The sequence below is a fragment of the Pseudophryne corroboree genome, chromosome 3 (genome assembly GCF_028390025.1).
Source record: "Pseudophryne corroboree isolate aPseCor3 chromosome 3, aPseCor3.hap2, whole genome shotgun sequence".
NCBI classification, from domain to species: Eukaryota; Metazoa; Chordata; class Amphibia; order Anura; family Myobatrachidae; genus Pseudophryne; species Pseudophryne corroboree.
Genome location: NC_086446.1, coordinates 330294086 through 330309529, shown reverse-complemented (window position 1 = coordinate 330309529; position 15444 = coordinate 330294086). Strand labels below are relative to the sequence as shown.

The window sequence follows — 15444 nt, the reverse complement described above, 5'->3', positions numbered from 1 at the left end:
TGAGACTTTTAAGCCACTCAAGGTACCTTAGACAAAATGGAATCTATAGTTTACCCAATATACCACCAAATGCTTGACATTTTACGAAGTTTGCATAAGTATATGCCTGTAAAAGATGGGCTCATCCGGGATTTGTACCAGGGATCTCTCGCACCCTAAGCAAGAATTATACCCCTTGACCAACGAGCCCACTGTGCATGTCTTTTTTATGTATATTAATGAAATTGTAAGTAAACCTGTTTGTATACATTAGTGAGTATTTTAAAATGCTATTAAATACTATCAGATATTAAGGACTATAAAAGTACATGAAACCATGGGCTCGTCCAGGATTTGAACCCTGGACCTCTCGCACCCAAAGCGAGAATCATACCCATAGATCAACGAGCCAACTGCATAATGGCTTCTCATTCAGATTTTACCATTTTTAAAGTAAAACTCAAATTATTTAAGAAAAAATGCAAAAAGCTGTAGCAAACACACAATTTCATTTAATGAAGATGTAACATTTTAGAAATAACATAACAACTTAAAACAAAAAAATGTGTATGCAGCATTGCGAAAATAATAACTTAAGGTTACTTGTTATCCAAGTATGCATATTTAAAATGTGCAGTGCCAAGATTTAGAGGTCCCAATAAAGTTTGGACTTTTTTGATTGTTGGAACCTAAGACTTGTCACATACTGTGTGCAACTCAAGCATGCAGACCCAGAAGAAAGACAAAATAAACACCTGCAATTTATTGGTGATCTTTTTGTTAGTCATAATGAGACTATTCTTTTAAGCCACTCAGGGTTACTTAGACAAAAGAAAGGTAAGAGAAAAACCTGTAATTTCATTTTGACAGTGTTTTGTTTGTCAAAATGAGACTTTTAAGCCACTCAAGGTACCTTAGACAAAATGGAATCTATAGTTTACCCAATATACCACCAAATGCTTGACATTTTACTAAGTATGCATAAGTATTTAACTGTAAAAGATGGGCTCATCCGGGATTTGTACCAGGGATCTCTCGCACCCTAAGCAAGAATTATACCCCTTGACCAACGAGCCCACTGTGCATGTCTTTTTTATGTATATTAATGAAATTCTAAGTAAACCTGTTTGTATACATTAGTGAGTATTTTAAAATGCTATTAAATACTATCAGATATTAAGGACTATAAAAGTACATGAAAACATGGGCTCGTCCGGGATTTAAACCCGGGACCTCTCGCACCCAAAGCGAGAATCATACCCCTAGACCAACGAGCCAACTGCGTAATGGCTTCTCATTCAGATTTTACCATTTTTAAAGTAAAACTCAAATTATTTAAGAAAAAATGCAAAAAGCTGGAGCAAACACACAATTTCATTTAATGAAGATGTAACATTTTAAAAATAACAACTTAAAACAAAAAAATGTGTATGTAGTATTGCGAAAATAATAACTTAAGGTTACTTGTTATCCAAGTATGCATATTTAAAATGTGCAGTGCCAAGATTTAGAGGTCCCAATACAGTTTGGACTTTTTTGATAGTTGGAACCTAAGACTTGTCACATACTGTGTGCAACTCAAGCATGCAGACCCAGAAGAAAGACAAAATAAACACCTGCAATTTATTGTTGATCTTTTTGTTAGTCATAATGAGACTATTCTTTTAAGCCACTCAGGGTTACTTTGACAAAAGAAAGGTAAGAGAAAAACCTGTAATTTCATTTTGACAGTGTTTTGTTTGTCAAAATGAGACTTTTAAGCCACTCAAGGTACCTTAGATAAAATGGAATCTATAGTTTACCCAATATACCACCAAATGCTTGACATTTTACTAAGTATGCATAAGTATATACCTGTAAAAGATGGGCTCATCCGGGATTTGTACCAGGGATCTCTCGCACCCTAAACAAGAATTATACCCCTTGACCAACGAGCCCACTGTGCATGTCTTTTTTATGTATATTAATGAAATTCTAAGTAAACCTGTTTGTATACATTAGTGAGTATTTTAAAATGCTATTAAATACTATCAGATATTAAGGACTATAAAACTACATGAAAACATGGGCTCGTCCGGGATTTAAACCCGGAACCTCTCGCACCCAAAGCGAGAATCATACCCCTAGACCAACGAGGCAACTGCGTAATGGCTTCTCATTCAGATTTTACCATTTTTAAAGTAAAACTCAAATTATTTAAGAAAAAATGCAAAAAGCTGGAGCAAACACACAATTTCATTTAATGAAGATGTAACATTTTAAAAATAACAACTTAAAACAAAAAAATGTGTATGTAGTATTGCGAAAATAATAACTTAAGGTTACTTGTTATCCAAGTATGCATATTTAAAATGTGCAGTGCCAAGATTTAGAGGTCCCAATAGAGTTTGGACTTTTTTGATAGTTGGAACCTAAGACTTGTGACATACTGTGTGCAACTCAAGCATGCAGACCCAGAAGAAAGACAAAATAAACACCTGCAATTTATTGTTGATCTTTTTGTTAGTCATAATGAGACTATTCTTTTAAGCCACTCAGGGTTACTTAGACAAAAGAAAGGTAAGAGAAAAACCTGTAATTTCATTTTGACAGTTTTTTGTTTGTCAAAATGAGACTTTTAAGCCACTCAAGGTTACTTAGACAAAATGGAATCTATAGTTTACCCAATATACCACCAAATGCTTGACATTTTACTAAGTATGCATAAGTATATAACTGCAAAAGATGGGCTCATCCGGGATTTGTACCAGGGATCTCTCGCACCCTAAGCAAGAATTATACCCCTTGACCAACGAGCCCACTGTGCATGTCTTTTTTATGTATATTAATGAAATTGTAAGTAAACCTGTTTGTATAAATTAGTGAGTATTTTAAAATGCTATTAAATACTATCAGATATTAAGGACTATAAAAGTACATGAAAACATGGGCTCGTCCGGGATTTGAACCCTGGACCTCTCGCACCCAAAGCGAGAATCATACCCCTAGACCAACGAGCCAACTGCATAATGGCTTCTCATTCAGATTTTACCATTTTTAAAGTAAAACTCAAATTATTTAAGAAAAATGCAAAAAGCTGTAGCAAACACACAATTTCATTTAATGAAGATGTAACATTTTAAAAATAACAACTTAAAACAAAAAAATGTGTATGTAGTATTGCGAAAATAATAACTTAAGGTTACTTGTTATCCAAGTATGCATATTTAAAATGTGCAGTGCCAAGATTTAGAGGTCCCAATAGAGTTTGGACCTTTTTGATAGTTGGAACCTAAGACTTGTGACATACTGTGTGCAACTCAAGCATGCAGACCCAGAAGAAAGACAAAATAAACACCTGAAATTTATTGTTGATCTTTTTGTTAGTCATAATTAGACTATTCTTTTAAGCCGCTCAGGGTTACTTAGACAAAAGAAAGGTAAGAGAAAAACCTGTAATTTCATTTTGACAGTTTTTTGTTTGTCAAAATGAGACTTTTAAGCCACTCAAGGTTACTTAGACAAAATGGAATCTATAGTTTACCCAATATACCACCAAATGCTTGACATTTTACTAAGTATGCATAAGTATATACCTGTAAAAAATAGGCTCATCCGGGATTTGAACCCAGGACCTCTCGCACCCAAAGCAAGAATTATACCCCTTGACCAACGAGCCCACTGTGCATGTTTTTTTATGTATATTAATGAAATTCTAAGTAAACCTGTTTGTATACATTAGTGAGTATTTTAAAATGCTATTAAATACTATCAGATATTAAGGACTATAAAAGTACATGAAAACATGGACTCGTCCGGGATTTGAACCCGTGACCTCTCGCACCCAAAGCGAGAATCATATCCCTAGACCAAAGAGCCAACTGCATAATAAACTCTTATTCAGATTTTACCATTTTTGAAGTAAAACTCAAATTATTTAAGAAAAAATGCAAAAAGCTGGAGCAAACACATAATTTCATTTAATGAAGATGTAACATTTTAAAAATAACATAACAACTTAAAACAAAAAAATGTGTATGTAGTATTGCGAAAATAATAACTTAAGGTTACTTGCTATCCAAGTATGCATATTTAAAATGTGCAGTGCCATGATTTAGAGGTCCCAACAGAGTTTGGACTTTTTTGATAGTTGGAACCTAAGACTTGTCACATACTGTTTGCAACTCAAGCATGCAGACCCAGAAGAAAGACAAAATAAACACCTGCAATTTATTGTTGATCTTTTTGTTAGTCATAATGAGACTATTCTTTTAAGCCACTCAGGGTTACTTAGACAAAAGATAGGTAAGAGAAAAACCTGTAATTTCATTTTGACAGTTTTTTGTTTGTCAAAATGAGACTTTTAAGCCACTCAAGGTTACTTAGACAAAATGGAATCTATAGTTTACCCTATATACCACCAAATGCTTGACATTTTACGAAGTTTGCATAAGTATATGCCTGTAAAAGATGGGCTCATCCGGGATTTGTACCAGGGATCTCTCGCACCCTAAGCAAGAATTATACCCCTTGACCAACGAGCCCACTGTGCATGTCTTTTTTATGTATATTAATGAAATTGTAAGTAAACCTGTTTGTATACATTAGTGAGTATTTTAAAATGCTATTAAATACTATCAGATATTAAGGACTATAAAAGTACATGAAACCATGGGCTCGTCCGGGATTTGAACCCTGGACCTCTCGCACCCAAAGCGAGAATCATACCCATAGACCAACGAGCCAACTGCATAATGGCTTCTTATTCAGATTTTACCATTTTTAAAGTAAAACTCAAATTATTTAAGAAAAAATACAAAAAGCTGTAGCAAACACACAATTTCATTTAATGAAGATGTAACATTTTAAAAATAACATAACAACTTAAAACATAAAAATGTGTATGTAGTATTGCGAAAATAATAACTTAAGGTTACTTGCTATCCAAGTATGCATATTTAAAATGTGCAGTGCCAAGATTTAGAGGTCCCAATAGAGTTTGGACTTTTTTGATAGTTGGAACCTAAGACTTGTCACTTACTGTGTGCAACTCAAGCATGCAGACCCAGAAGAAAGACAAAATAAACACCTGCAATTTATTGTTGATCTTTTTGTTAGTCATAATGAGACTATTCTTTTAAGCCACTCAGGGTTACTTAGACAAAAGAAAGGTAAGAGAAAAACCTGTAATTTCATTTTGACAGTGTTTTGTTTGTCAAAATGAGACTTTTAAGCCACTCAAGGTACCTTAGACAAAATGGAATCTATAGTTTACCCAATATACCACCAAATGCTTGACATTTTACTAAGTATGCATAAGTATATACCTGTAAAAGATGGGCTCATCCGGGATTTGTACCAGGGATCTCTCGCACCCTAAGCAAGAATTATACCCCTTGACCAACGAGCCCACTGTGCATGTCTTTTTTATGTATATTAATGAAATTGTAAGTAAACCTGTTTGTATAAATTAGTGAGTATTTTAAAATGCTATTAAATACTATCAGATATTAAGGACTATAAAAGTACATGAAAACATGGGCTCGTCCGGGATTTGAACCCTGGACCTCTCGCACCCAAAGCGAGAATCATATCCCTAGACCAACGAGCCAACTGCATAATGGCTTCTCATTCAGATTTTACCATTTTTAAAGTAAAACTCAAATTATTTAAGAAAAATGCAAAAAGCTGTAGCAAACACACAATTTCATTTAATGAAGATGTAACATTTTAAAAATAACAACTTAAAACAAAAAAATGTGTATGTAGTATTGCGAAAATAATAACTTAAGGTTACTTGTTATCCAAGTATGCATATTTAAAATGTGCAGTGCCAAGATTTAGAGGTCCCAATAGAGTTTGGACTTTTTTGATAGTTGGAACCTAAGACTTGTGACATACTGTGTGCAACTCAAGCATGCAGACCCAGAAGAAAGACAAAATAAACACCTGAAATTTATTGTTGATCTTTTTGTTAGTCATAATTAGACTATTCTTTTAAGCCGCTCAGGGTTACTTAGACAAAAGAAAGGTAAGAGAAAAACCTGTAATTTCATTTTGACAGTTTTTTGTTTGTCAAAATGAGACTTTTAAGCCACTCAAGGTTACTTAGACAAAATGGAATCTATAGTTTACCCAATATACCACCAAATGCTTGACATTTTACTAAGTATGCATAAGTATATACCTGTAAAAAATAGGCTCATCCGGGATTTGAACCCAGGACCTCTCGCACCCAAAGCAAGAATTATACCCCTTGACCAACGAGCCCACTGTGCATGTTTTTTTATGTATATTAATGAAATTCTAAGTAAACCTGTTTGTATACATTAGTGAGTATTTTAAAATGCTATTAAATACTATCAGATATTAAGGACTATAAAAGTACATGAAAACATGGACTCGTCCGGGATTTGAACCCGTGACCTCTCGCACCCAAAGCGAGAATCATATCCCTAGACCAAAGAGCCAACTGCATAATAAACTCTTATTCAGATTTTACCATTTTTGAAGTAAAACTCAAATTATTTAAGAAAAATGCAAAAAGCTGGAGCAAACACATAATTTCATTTAATGAAGATGTAACATTTTAAAAATAACATAACAACTTAAAACAAAAAAATGTGTATGTAGTATTGCGAAAATAATAACTTAAGGTTACTTGCTATCCAAGTATGCATATTTAAAATGTGCAGTGCCAAGATTTAGAGGTCCCAACAGAGTTTGGACTTTTTTGATAGTTGGAACCTAAGACTTGTCACATACTGTTTGCAACTCAAGCATGCAGACCCAGAAGAAAGACAAAATAAACACCTGCAATTTATTGTTGATCTTTTTGTTAGTCATAATGAGACTATTCTTTTAAGCCACTCAGGGTTACTTAGACAAAAGATAGGTAAGAGAAAAACCTGTAATTTCATTTTGACAGTTTTTTGTTTGTCAAAATGAGACTTTTAAGCCACTCAAGGTTACTTAGACAAAATGGAATCTATAGTTTACCCTATATACCACCAAATGCTTGACATTTTACGAAGTTTGCATAAGTATATGCCTGTAAAAGATGGGCTCATCCGGGATTTGTACCAGGGATCTCTCGCACCCTAAGCAAGAATTATACCCCTTGACCAACGAGCCCACTGTGCATGTCTTTTTTATGTATATTAATGAAATTGTAAGTAAACCTGTTTGTATACATTAGTGAGTATTTTAAAATGCTATTAAATACTATCAGATATTAAGGACTATAAAAGTACATGAAACCATGGGCTCGTCCGGGATTTGAACCCTGGACCTCTCGCACCCAAAGCAAGAATCATACCCATAGACCAACGAGCCAACTGCATAATGGCTTCTTATTCAGATTTTACCATTTTTAAAGTAAAACTCAAATTATTTAAGAAAAAATACAAAAAGCTGTAGCAAACACACAATTTCATTTAATGAAGATGTAACATTTTAAAAATAACATAACAACTTAAAACATAAAAATGTGTATGTAGTATTGCGAAAATAATAACTTAAGGTTACTTGCTATCCAAGTATGCATATTTAAAATGTGCAGTGCCAAGATTTAGAGGTCCCAATAGAGTTTGGACTTTTTTGATAGTTGGAACCTAAGACTTGTCACTTACTGTGTGCAACTCAAGCATGCAGACCCAGAAGAAAGACAAAATAAACACCTGCAATTTATTGTTGATCTTTTTGTTAGTCATAATGAGACTATTCTTTTAAGCCACTCAGGGTTACTTAGACAAAAGAAAGGTAAGAGAAAAACCTGTAATTTCATTTTGACAGTTTTTTGTTTGTCAAAATGAGACTTTTAAGCCACTCAAGGTTACTTAGACAAAATGGAATCTATAGTTTACCCAATATACCACCAAATGCTTGACATTTTACTAAGTATGCATAAGTATATAACTGCAAAAGATGGGCTCATCCGGGATTTGTACCAGGGATCTCTCGCACCCTAAGCAAGAATTATACCCCTTGACCAACGAGCCCACTGTGCATGTCTTTTTTATGTATATTAATGAAATTGTAAGTAAACCTGTTTGTATAAATTAGTGAGTATTTTAAAATGCTATTAAATACTATCAGATATTAAGGACTATAAAAGTACATGAAAACATGGGCTCGTCCGGGATTTGAACCCTGGACCTCTCGCACCCAAAGCGAGAATCATACCCCTAGACCAACGAGCCAACTGCATAATGGCTTCTCATTCAGATTTTACCATTTTTAAAGTAAAACTCAAATTATTTAAGAAAAATGCAAAAAGCTGTAGCAAACACACAATTTCATTTAATGAAGATGTAACATTTTAAAAATAACAACTTAAAACAAAAAAATGTGTATGTAGTATTGCGAAAATAATAACTTAAGGTTACTTGTTATCCAAGTATGCATATTTAAAATGTGCAGTGCCAAGATTTAGAGGTCCCAATAGAGTTTGGACCTTTTTGATAGTTGGAACCTAAGACTTGTGACATACTGTGTGCAACTCAAGCATGCAGACCCAGAAGAAAGACAAAATAAACACCTGAAATTTATTGTTGATCTTTTTGTTAGTCATAATTAGACTATTCTTTTAAGCCGCTCAGGGTTACTTAGACAAAAGAAAGGTAAGAGAAAAACCTGTAATTTCATTTTGACAGTTTTTTGTTTGTCAAAATGAGACTTTTAAGCCACTCAAGGTTACTTAGACAAAATGGAATCTATAGTTTACCCAATATACCACCAAATGCTTGACATTTTACTAAGTATGCATAAGTATATACCTGTAAAAAATAGGCTCATCCGGGATTTGAACCCAGGACCTCTCGCACCCAAAGCAAGAATTATACCCCTTGACCAACGAGCCCACTGTGCATGTTTTTTTATGTATATTAATGAAATTCTAAGTAAACCTGTTTGTATACATTAGTGAGTATTTTAAAATGCTATTAAATACTATCAGATATTAAGGACTATAAAAGTACATGAAAACATGGACTCGTCCGGGATTTGAACCCGTGACCTCTCGCACCCAAAGCGAGAATCATATCCCTAGACCAAAGAGCCAACTGCATAATAAACTCTTATTCAGATTTTACCATTTTTGAAGTAAAACTCAAATTATTTAAGAAAAAATGCAAAAAGCTGGAGCAAACACATAATTTCATTTAATGAAGATGTAACATTTTAAAAATAACATAACAACTTAAAACAAAAAAATGTGTATGTAGTATTGCGAAAATAATAACTTAAGGTTACTTGCTATCCAAGTATGCATATTTAAAATGTGCAGTGCCATGATTTAGAGGTCCCAACAGAGTTTGGACTTTTTTGATAGTTGGAACCTAAGACTTGTCACATACTGTTTGCAACTCAAGCATGCAGACCCAGAAGAAAGACAAAATAAACACCTGCAATTTATTGTTGATCTTTTTGTTAGTCATAATGAGACTATTCTTTTAAGCCACTCAGGGTTACTTAGACAAAAGATAGGTAAGAGAAAAACCTGTAATTTCATTTTGACAGTTTTTTGTTTGTCAAAATGAGACTTTTAAGCCACTCAAGGTTACTTAGACAAAATGGAATCTATAGTTTACCCTATATACCACCAAATGCTTGACATTTTACGAAGTTTGCATAAGTATATGCCTGTAAAAGATGGGCTCATCCGGGATTTGTACCAGGGATCTCTCGCACCCTAAGCAAGAATTATACCCCTTGACCAACGAGCCCACTGTGCATGTCTTTTTTATGTATATTAATGAAATTGTAAGTAAACCTGTTTGTATACATTAGTGAGTATTTTAAAATGCTATTAAATACTATCAGATATTAAGGACTATAAAAGTACATGAAACCATGGGCTCGTCCGGGATTTGAACCCTGGACCTCTCGCACCCAAAGCGAGAATCATACCCATAGACCAACGAGCCAACTGCATAATGGCTTCTTATTCAGATTTTACCATTTTTAAAGTAAAACTCAAATTATTTAAGAAAAAATACAAAAAGCTGTAGCAAACACACAATTTCATTTAATGAAGATGTAACATTTTAAAAATAACATAACAACTTAAAACATAAAAATGTGTATGTAGTATTGCGAAAATAATAACTTAAGGTTACTTGCTATCCAAGTATGCATATTTAAAATGTGCAGTGCCAAGATTTAGAGGTCCCAATAGAGTTTGGACTTTTTTGATAGTTGGAACCTAAGACTTGTCACTTACTGTGTGCAACTCAAGCATGCAGACCCAGAAGAAAGACAAAATAAACACCTGCAATTTATTGTTGATCTTTTTGTTAGTCATAATGAGACTATTCTTTTAAGCCACTCAGGGTTACTTAGACAAAAGAAAGGTAAGAGAAAAACCTGTAATTTCATTTTGACAGTGTTTTGTTTGTCAAAATGAGACTTTTAAGCCACTCAAGGTACCTTAGACAAAATGGAATCTATAGTTTACCCAATATACCACCAAATGCTTGACATTTTACTAAGTATGCATAAGTATATACCTGTAAAAGATGGGCTCATCCGGGATTTGTACCAGGGATCTCTCGCACCCTAAGCAAGAATTATACCCCTTGACCAACGAGCCCACTGTGCATGTCTTTTTTATGTATATTAATGAAATTGTAAGTAAACCTGTTTGTATAAATTAGTGAGTATTTTAAAATGCTATTAAATACTATCAGATATTAAGGACTATAAAAGTACATGAAAACATGGGCTCGTCCGGGATTTGAACCCTGGACCTCTCGCACCCAAAGCGAGAATCATACCCCTAGACCAACGAGCCAACTGCATAATGGCTTCTCATTCAGATTTTACCATTTTTAAAGTAAAACTCAAATTATTTAAGAAAAATGCAAAAAGCTGTAGCAAACACACAATTTCATTTAATGAAGATGTAACATTTTAAAAATAACAACTTAAAACAAAAAAATGTGTATGTAGTATTGCGAAAATAATTACTTAAGGTTACTTGCTATCCAAGTATGCATATTTAAAATGTGCAGTGCCAAGATTTAGAGGTCCCAATAGAGTTTGGACTTTTTTGATAGTTGGAACCTAAGACTTGTCACATACTGTTTGCAACTCAAGCATGCAGACCCAGAAGAAAGACAAAATAAACACCTGCAATTTATTGTTGATCTTTTTGTTAGTCATAATGAGACTATTCTTTTAAGCCACTCAGGGTTACTTAGACAAAAGAAAGGTAAGAGAAAAACCTGTAATTTCATTTTGACAGTGTTTTGTCAAAATGAGACTTTTAAGCCACTCAAGGTACCTTAGACAAAATGGAATCTATAGTTTACCCAACATACCACCAAATGCTTGACATTTTACTAAGTATGCATAAGTATATACCTGTAAAAGATGGGCTCATCCGGGATTTGTACCAGGGATCTCTCGCACCCTAAGCAAGAATTATACCCCTTGACCAACGAGCCCACTGTGCATGTCTTTTTATGTATATTAATGAAATTCTAAGTAAACCTGTTTGTATACATTAGTGAGTATTTTAAAATGCTATTAAATACTATCAGATATTAAGGACTATAAAAGTACATGAAAACATGGACTCGTCCGGGATTTGAACCCGGGACCTCTCGCACCCAAAGCGAGAATCATATCCCTAGACCAACGAGCCAACTGCATAATAAACTCTTATTCAGATTTTACCATTTTTGAAGTAAAACTCAAATTATTTAAGAAAAAATGCAAAAAGCTGGAGCAAACACATAATTTCATTTAATGAAGATGTAACATTTTAAAAATAACATAACAACTTAAAACAAAAAAATGTGTATGTAGTATTGCGAAAATAATAACTGAAGGTTACTTGTTATCCAAGTATGCATATTTAAAATGTGCTGTGCCAAGATTTAGAGGTCCCAATAGAGTTTGGACTTTTTTGATAGTTGGAACCTGAGACTTGTCACATACTGTGTGCAACTCAAGCATGCAAACCCAGAAGAAAGACAAAATAAACACTTGCAATTTATTGTTGATCTTTTTGTTAGTCATAATGAGACTATTCTTTTAAGCCACTCAGGGTTACTTAGACAAAAGAAAGGTAAGAGAAAAACCTGTAATTTCATTTTGACAGTTTTTTGTTTGTCAAAATGAGACTTTTAAGCCACTCAAGGTACCTTAGACAAAATGGAATCTATAGTTTACCCAATATACCACCAAATGCTTGACATTTTACTAAGTATGCATAAGTATATACCTGTAAAAGATGGGCTCATCCGGGATTTGTACCAGGGATCTCTCGCACCCTAAGCAAGAATTATACCCCTTGACCAACGAGCCCACTGTGCATGTCTTTTTATGTATATTAATGAAATTCTAAGTAAACCTGTTTGTATACATTAGTAAGTATTTTAAAATGCTATTAAATACTATCAGATATTAAGGACTATAAAAGTACATGAAAACATGGGCTCGTCCGGGATTTGAACCCGTGACCTCTCGCACCCAAAGCGAGAATCATATCCCCAGACCAACGAGCCAACTGCATAATAAACTCTTATTCAGATTTTACCATTTTTGAAGTAAAACTCTAATTATTTAAGAAAAAATGCAAAAAGCTGGCGCAAACACATAATTTCATTTAATGAAGATGTAACATTTTAAAAATAACATAACAACTTAAAACAAAAAAATGTGTATGTAGTATTGCGAAAATAATAACTTAAGGTTACTTGCTATCCAAGTATGCATATTTAAAATGTGCAGTGCCAAGATTTAGAGGTCCCAATACAGTTTGGACTTTTTTGATAGTTGGAACCTAAGACTTGTCACATACTGTGTGCAACTCAAGCATGCAGACCCAGAAGAAAGACAAAATAAACACCTGCAATTTATTGTTGATCTTTTTGTTAGTCATAATGAGACTATTCTTTTAAGCCACTCAGGGTTACTTAGACAAAAGAAAGGTAAGAGAAAAACCTGTAATTTCATTTTGACAGTTTTTTGTTTGTCAAAATGAGACTTTTAAGCCACTCAAGGTACCTTAGACAAAATGGAATCTATAGTTTACCCAATATACCACCAAATGCTTGACATTTTACGAAGTTTGCATAAGTATATGCCTGTAAAAGATGGGCTCATCCGGGATTTGTACCAGGGATCTCTCGCACCCTAAGCAAGAATTATACCCCTTGACCAACGAGCCCACTGTGCATGTCTTTTTTATGTATATTAATGAAATTGTAAGTAAACCTGTTTGTATACATTAGTGAGTATTTTAAAATGCTATTAAATACTATCAGATATTAAGGACTATAAAAGTACATGAAACCATGGGCTCGTCCAGGATTTGAACCCTGGACCTCTCGCACCCAAAGCGAGAATCATACCCATAGATCAACGAGCCAACTGCATAATGGCTTCTCATTCAGATTTTACCATTTTTAAAGTAAAACTCAAATTATTTAAGAAAAAATGCAAAAAGCTGTAGCAAACACACAATTTCATTTAATGAAGATGTAACATTTTAGAAATAACATAACAACTTAAAACAAAAAAATGTGTATGCAGCATTGCGAAAATAATAACTTAAGGTTACTTGTTATCCAAGTATGCATATTTAAAATGTGCAGTGCCAAGATTTAGAGGTCCCAATAAAGTTTGGACTTTTTTGATTGTTGGAACCTAAGACTTGTCACATACTGTGTGCAACTCAAGCATGCAGACCCAGAAGAAAGACAAAATAAACACCTGCAATTTATTGGTGATCTTTTTGTTAGTCATAATGAGACTATTCTTTTAAGCCACTCAGGGTTACTTAGACAAAAGAAAGGTAAGAGAAAAACCTGTAATTTCATTTTGACAGTGTTTTGTTTGTCAAAATGAGACTTTTAAGCCACTCAAGGTACCTTAGACAAAATGGAATCTATAGTTTACCCAATATACCACCAAATGCTTGACATTTTACTAAGTATGCATAAGTATTTAACTGTAAAAGATGGGCTCATCCGGGATTTGTACCAGGGATCTCTCGCACCCTAAGCAAGAATTATACCCCTTGACCAACGAGCCCACTGTGCATGTCTTTTTTATGTATATTAATGAAATTCTAAGTAAACCTGTTTGTATACATTAGTGAGTATTTTAAAATGCTATTAAATACTATCAGATATTAAGGACTATAAAAGTACATGAAAACATGGGCTCGTCCGGGATTTAAACCCGGGACCTCTCGCACCCAAAGCGAGAATCATACCCCTAGACCAACGAGCCAACTGCGTAATGGCTTCTCATTCAGATTTTACCATTTTTAAAGTAAAACTCAAATTATTTAAGAAAAAATGCAAAAAGCTGGAGCAAACACACAATTTCATTTAATGAAGATGTAACATTTTAAAAATAACAACTTAAAACAAAAAAATGTGTATGTAGTATTGCGAAAATAATAACTTAAGGTTACTTGTTATCCAAGTATGCATATTTAAAATGTGCAGTGCCAAGATTTAGAGGTCCCAATACAGTTTGGACTTTTTTGATAGTTGGAACCTAAGACTTGTCACATACTGTGTGCAACTCAAGCATGCAGACCCAGAAGAAAGACAAAATAAACACCTGCAATTTATTGTTGATCTTTTTGTTAGTCATAATGAGACTATTCTTTTAAGCCACTCAGGGTTACTTTGACAAAAGAAAGGTAAGAGAAAAACCTGTAATTTCATTTTGACAGTGTTTTGTTTGTCAAAATGAGACTTTTAAGCCACTCAAGGTACCTTAGATAAAATGGAATCTATAGTTTACCCAATATACCACCAAATGCTTGACATTTTACTAAGTATGCATAAGTATATACCTGTAAAAGATGGGCTCATCCGGGATTTGTACCAGGGATCTCTCGCACCCTAAACAAGAATTATACCCCTTGACCAACGAGCCCACTGTGCATGTCTTTTTTATGTATATTAATGAAATTCTAAGTAAACCTGTTTGTATACATTAGTGAGTATTTTAAAATGCTATTAAATACTATCAGATATTAAGGACTATAAAACTACATGAAAACATGGGCTCGTCCGGGATTTAAACCCGGAACCTCTCGCACCCAAAGCGAGAATCATACCCCTAGACCAACGAGGCAACTGCGTAATGGCTTCTCATTCAGATTTTACCATTTTTAAAGTAAAACTCAAATTATTTAAGAAAAAATGCAAAAAGCTGGAGCAAACACACAATTTCATTTAATGAAGATGTAACATTTTAAAAATAACAACTTAAAACAAAAAAATGTGTATGTAGTATTGCGAAAATAATAACTTAAGGTTACTTGTTATCCAAGTATGCATATTTAAAATGTGCAGTGCCAAGATTTAGAGGTCCCAATAGAGTTTGGACTTTTTTGATAGTTGGAACCTAAGACTTGTGACATACTGTGTGCAACTCAAGCATGCAGACCCAGAAGAAAGACAAAATAAACACCTGCAATTTATTGTTGATCTTTTTGTTAGTCATAATGAGACT

The 15444-nt window shown here is 33.8% G+C and overlaps 9 non-coding genes across 9 annotated transcripts; all 9 read right to left on the bottom strand.

The window, feature by feature from the left end:
- Positions 1-1184: 1184 nt before the first annotated feature.
- On the bottom strand, positions 1185-1256 carry TRNAP-UGG (transfer RNA proline (anticodon UGG)). The gene has a single exon. It is a non-coding gene; the product is annotated as a tRNA-Pro (tRNA).
- Positions 1257-2906: 1650 nt separating this feature from the next.
- Positions 2907-2978, bottom strand: TRNAP-UGG (transfer RNA proline (anticodon UGG)). Its single transcript has one exon. It is a non-coding gene; the product is annotated as a tRNA-Pro (tRNA).
- A 1653-nt stretch (positions 2979-4631) lies between these two features.
- Positions 4632-4703, bottom strand: TRNAP-UGG (transfer RNA proline (anticodon UGG)). The gene has a single exon. It is a non-coding gene; the product is annotated as a tRNA-Pro (tRNA).
- Positions 4704-5497: 794 nt separating this feature from the next.
- TRNAP-UGG (transfer RNA proline (anticodon UGG)) lies at positions 5498-5569 on the bottom strand. The gene has a single exon. It is a non-coding gene; the product is annotated as a tRNA-Pro (tRNA).
- A 2518-nt stretch (positions 5570-8087) lies between these two features.
- Positions 8088-8159, bottom strand: TRNAP-UGG (transfer RNA proline (anticodon UGG)). Its single transcript has one exon. It is a non-coding gene; the product is annotated as a tRNA-Pro (tRNA).
- A 1653-nt stretch (positions 8160-9812) lies between these two features.
- Positions 9813-9884, bottom strand: TRNAP-UGG (transfer RNA proline (anticodon UGG)). The gene has a single exon. It is a non-coding gene; the product is annotated as a tRNA-Pro (tRNA).
- A 794-nt stretch (positions 9885-10678) lies between these two features.
- Positions 10679-10750, bottom strand: TRNAP-UGG (transfer RNA proline (anticodon UGG)). Its single transcript has one exon. It is a non-coding gene; the product is annotated as a tRNA-Pro (tRNA).
- Positions 10751-11533: 783 nt separating this feature from the next.
- Positions 11534-11605, bottom strand: TRNAP-UGG (transfer RNA proline (anticodon UGG)). The gene has a single exon. It is a non-coding gene; the product is annotated as a tRNA-Pro (tRNA).
- A 2525-nt stretch (positions 11606-14130) lies between these two features.
- Positions 14131-14202, bottom strand: TRNAP-UGG (transfer RNA proline (anticodon UGG)). Its single transcript has one exon. It is a non-coding gene; the product is annotated as a tRNA-Pro (tRNA).
- Positions 14203-15444: the final 1242 nt, after the last annotated feature.